This window comes from Mauremys reevesii, linkage group 23 (genome assembly GCF_016161935.1).
Source record: "Mauremys reevesii isolate NIE-2019 linkage group 23, ASM1616193v1, whole genome shotgun sequence".
NCBI classification, from domain to species: domain Eukaryota; kingdom Metazoa; phylum Chordata; order Testudines; family Geoemydidae; genus Mauremys; species Mauremys reevesii.
The window spans coordinates 1,605,632-1,610,245 of NC_052645.1; the positions used below are offsets into that span (position 1 = coordinate 1,605,632).

At 47.0% G+C, this 4,614-nt stretch overlaps 3 non-coding genes across 3 annotated transcripts; all 3 read right to left on the bottom strand.

The window, feature by feature from the left end:
• Window positions 1-1,887: 1,887 nt before the first annotated feature.
• On the bottom strand, window positions 1,888-1,959 carry TRNAE-UUC. The gene has a single exon. It is a non-coding gene; the product is annotated as a tRNA-Glu (tRNA).
• Window positions 1,960-2,604: 645 nt separating this feature from the next.
• TRNAK-CUU lies at window positions 2,605-2,677 on the bottom strand. Its single transcript has one exon. It is a non-coding gene; the product is annotated as a tRNA-Lys (tRNA).
• A 1,488-nt stretch (window positions 2,678-4,165) lies between these two features.
• Window positions 4,166-4,274, bottom strand: TRNAL-CAA. Its single transcript has 2 exons — window positions 4,237-4,274; window positions 4,166-4,211 (listed from the first exon to the last, which is right to left on the bottom strand). It is a non-coding gene; the product is annotated as a tRNA-Leu (tRNA).
• Between the last annotated feature and the right edge of the window lie 340 nt (window positions 4,275-4,614).

Here is a 4,614-nt window from a genome sequence, read left to right on the forward strand (position 1 = left end):
TTAGGCTTGCGTGTTTTGTTTTAGTTTGCTTGGTGACTTCCTTTGTTCTGTCTGTTATTACTTGAAATCACTTCACTCCTACTTTTAACCTTAATACAAATGACTTTTGTTTATTAATAAACCCAGAGGAAGTGATTAATCCCTGGGGAGCAAACAGCTGTGCATCTCTCTATCAGTGATCTAGAGGGTGAAGAATTTAGGAATTTACCCTGTATAAGCTTTATAGAGAGTACAAGGGATTTATTTGGGGTTTTGATCCCACTGGGAGCTGGGTGCTGGAGACAGGTGCTGAGCTGTTTTGAGTTAAAGTCTGCAGCTTTAGGGTGTGGCCCAGAGCCTGGGTCTGTGTTGCAGCAGGCTAGGTGTCTGGCTCAACAAGGCAGGGTTCTGGAGTCCCAAGCTGGCAGGGAAAACGGGCTCGAAGTAATTTCAGTCCCAAGGGGATCTCTGTGACCGAACCCATCACAGTGGCGTAGTCGAGCAGGATATGTGCACAGCTGATTGCTTTGAGACACTGGTAGTGATTTTTAAGCGTGTTGCCCGGAGGACAGACAAAGTGCTTATTCGGGAAAGGGAAGATGACAACTTTGGTTGCCAAATTGGCTGGGAAAGCTCTGGATATATTCAGTAAGATGCCTATTGCTGATGCTTCAAACTATGGTCTATTTAAGGAATTGGTTTTGAAACAGTTTCAGATTAGGCCCGAAACCTAGAGGTTAAATTCACAACTCTTTCAACTCCCAGAGCCCTTCTACAGCACAGATGATTTGTATACACCTTCACCGTGAGCCAAAGTGGCAGGTTTCCGGGAGCCCTGTGAGTCCGATGTTGTTTTAGTCTCCTGCTGATTTATTAGGAGAATAAAGATGGACACCAGAACTGAGGCAGACTACGGACACCGCATTCTGAGAAAACAATGGTGAACCTCCAACTCCAGCAGTGTGGGCCACATAGACAAGTAACCAGCACCCACAATCTTTACAAGCTTTTTTCCAAAATAACTCATCTTTTGGAAAAATAGGTTGAGCCTTTTTGACAATCTGGCTAAAGATTTTAGTGCCTAACTGGGAGCCTAGTTCTTCTGCAAATCTGGCCCTAGCGGTGGGTGTGAGACCTTCTGAAAATTCTGGCCAATGTGTCTGGAAGCTCCAAGAAGCATCGCAACTTTGAGCATTTACTAGAACAGGATGAACAAAACCTTCCTTCCTTGACCTACAATCACCTTGATTCCAGGTTAAGGTTTCAAGAGAATTGATTTGATTCTTAGATGCAATGCGAAACAAACACCCTCCTGTAGACATTGGAAGGGGGAGGCTGAAATGGATCTGCCACTAAACCATGTTGCCTTTCATCAGTAGCCACCTGAGCAAGAGGGTAACCACTGGCCTAGAGGTGAAAGGCCCATAGCCCATGCTCAGAAGCCTTCAGCGGCTAGATCTTAGGAATGGAAAAGCTTAATGATCTTTCTCCGGGGTGTTACTTCCAAAGACTTGTATATAGCGCTGGGTGAAAGGTTTTTGGATGAATATTATATTTAGTGAAATATTTTGGTGGACCCAAAATGATTGTTTGGTTTGGTTTGGTTTCACCAAGAAAAGTGAAAAGAAAAGAAAAAGATCTTGGGTCAAAGTGCAATGTTGTTCTAATTTAGGTTAGGCTCGGTAAGAAGGAAAAACTAAATTGTTTGCACAAGTAAGTGTATTTGTGTAAAAGGGTGCAGAGGCTGGGCTTTAAGGGGCAGATAGCCATATTGTAGTGGTTGCAAGCTTTGCTTTCCCCATGGCCTCTAAAGAGTTTCCGAGCATTCTGAAGGAGGCCAGGAAGTTGCCTTCTTCTGGTTGAACTCCAAGCGAGGAAGGCAAGGTAGACTTTTGTTGAAAAGGATAACTCCCTGACCGGGAATCGAACCCGGGCTGTAGCGGTGAAAGCACCAAATCCTAACCGCTAGACCACCAGGGAGATGACAGTTGGGGGGGTTGGGCATAACTTTCTAGGCCTACTTTCTGTCCAACTGAGGCCATCTGTCGTCTTCAAAGGAGGTTAACACAAGCTCTGAGCTCTTCGTTTCTTACGGTTCCCTTCCTATTTTTAGCACTGATATGAAAAAGAAACAGAAAACATATTAAGACAATTTCCAGTATTGTTATACATTGAGGCCATGTCTTTTTTTTAAAAAAAAAACAGTTTTGTTGCTATCTTGTTTTACTCTCCATGGGCTTACAGAAATGTATGAGGGATGAATAAGATGTGGTGGAATCGTCAGCCTTAAGCAATCTCCATCCCAATGAAGAGGGCTGGTGGAGGATTTGAGAAAGAAGCAGTTATCTCAACTACTGAGCGCTGAAGATATAGAAATAAGTAGAGAAGCTCTAGATGGCTGCTCAGGGAGGGGGCAATCAGCTTCTGAAAGGTTATTTTTTCCCTCTCTTGCCTGGGCTAGAAGAGACTCAACTCTCTTAGGACCATGGAATTGTCAATGTGTCTTGTCTTCATGATGTACTAAAGGTCCGAGACCGCCTCAGCTGGTTGAGAGGACAAAGAGTGGATTCCGTTATGCTCTGAGACTCTGAGGGAGAGAGTGATGTCGAAGAGTGCAAGATGAAACACCCAACGTGGGGCTTGAACCCACGACCCTGAGATTAAGAGTCTCATGCTCTACCGACTGAGCTAGTCGGGCTAGGTCTCTAGGGGTAGCAAAGGCACAGACAGTGCAAAAGAAGAGCGAAGGAAGTTTCTTTGCGTGCTGAGATTCGTTTCCTGACATTTGCCTTCTTTCCTGGTTCCTTCGCTCTCCAGCTAGCAACCAGGGCCCGTTCCAAGGCTAGTTAGATGCTGGTGTCTAGACCAGAGAAGTGGGAAAATCATCTAGCAGCTGCTCAGAGAAACCTGGGTGGGAGGGTGGAATTTAGGATTCTCCCAGCAGGAGGAGGTGCTGTTTCTCAGAAAAAGCTTCTCAGCGCCCAAAGAGGGGGCAGAGAAGACAGTTCCCCGCCGGCCGCCAGACACATCTTTTCGCAGGGAATCAGAACCCCCTGGGGTAAAACTCTTCCAAGGATGTGCGGCTCCAGGAATGTCAGAGAAGGGAAGGACTGTTTGCTTTAGGAGGTGGGTGCGGGAACCTGCAGGTCCTTAGGTCCCTCCAGCGTCCGATGAAAGCATTTGGGGGGAAGGGGCCGGGATAGACAAAGACAGGAAAGACGGGCTTGCGGCTCCTGTGCAAACACCATGTTGCCAGCGGTCCAAGAGAAGCGGGTGGGGGTTCGAGCATTTTGGCTGCTTCCTGAGGGCACGGAACTCACAACCTGGCAATGCTCAGAGCCCCGTTCCTCGGGAGTTTTCTTTGTGTTGGTCTTGTGATGCTGAGGGAGGAAGCTGAAGCATCATTTGAGTTTGTTTCAGTGTCTTCGGTTGGGCTAAGGTTGTGACCCTGAGCACAGGGGTTCCAGGTCTTAACCCCTGAGGGGAATGGACAATGGACCAACTTAATCTGTTGGACAGAAAGTAGCCAGAAAAAAATCTAATGATGCTTCCGGTTCCTCCGTCAGGATCACAAGAGAAACACAAAAAATCCCAAGAGGAACAATTCTTCTCTGCTTTTGTTACCTCCATCGCAACCCTCTCCACCTCTTCTTCTGCCTACCTAGCGGCTCTTTGATGGAGAAAGATCCTGGAGCGGATAGAATTTCTGAGATACAAACTGAGAGAGAGGCTTTGAGACCTCCTGATATGATGTTGACACAATCTAACAGGGCTCTTGGTTGTAGCTGCCTCCTGTCTCTGCTCCCTATGTTGTCAATTCTGTGCCCTCATGAAGCAGCCAAACCAGAGTACGTAGAGCACCCAGTTTAGGGCTCAAGCCCAAACCCTGAGACTAAGAGTCTTACCTTCCCTTTATCAGTGTCTACTGTACTGCTCCCTTCTTCCTCCACCTGTATATGTTTGACATCCATACCTGCCCAAGATCAAGCAATGCCAACTTTCTGGTGGGGAATAAACTGGAATTTACCCAACTAGGTGCCTTGAGCGCATGGATTCCGAAGGTATTTACGATTCCCTCTAACTTCTCTTGCCCCTACTCTAAGAAAGCTCCTAAACAAGGGCTCTTCCAATATGTTACAAGGACAATTGAAACCAGGCCACCTCTTGAGGTGGAATCAAGAGGTTGTGTCAGGAGTGGGATTTGAACCCACGCCTCCTGCAGGAGACCAGAAGCCCCAGTTGTGGGAAAGACAGAGCCTTGAGTCTGGCGCCTTAGACCACTCGGCCATCCTGACGCTGGGACAAAAGCAGCTCTCTCAACCCTCCTTTTCTTCAATATTTTATGAGCCGCTCAAGGAGGCCAAGACAGCATCTCTCGTTCAACACCTACATCACATCTGGTTTTTAGACACCATCACCCTCATCTAAAGTTTCAGGTTTCCTACAACCCTGTGCCTTCTGAGGTGTTCTAATCTCCCTCACTTATTAGATGGACACTAGGACAGAGGCAGAATAGAGACACTTAGCTTAATGAGAACCTCAAACTCCCGCACGGTGGGCCACAGAGTCAAGCAGCCAGCACTCACAATCGGTACCGGCCTTGTTTGGGTTTTTTTCCCAAACTAGCTCAGCACT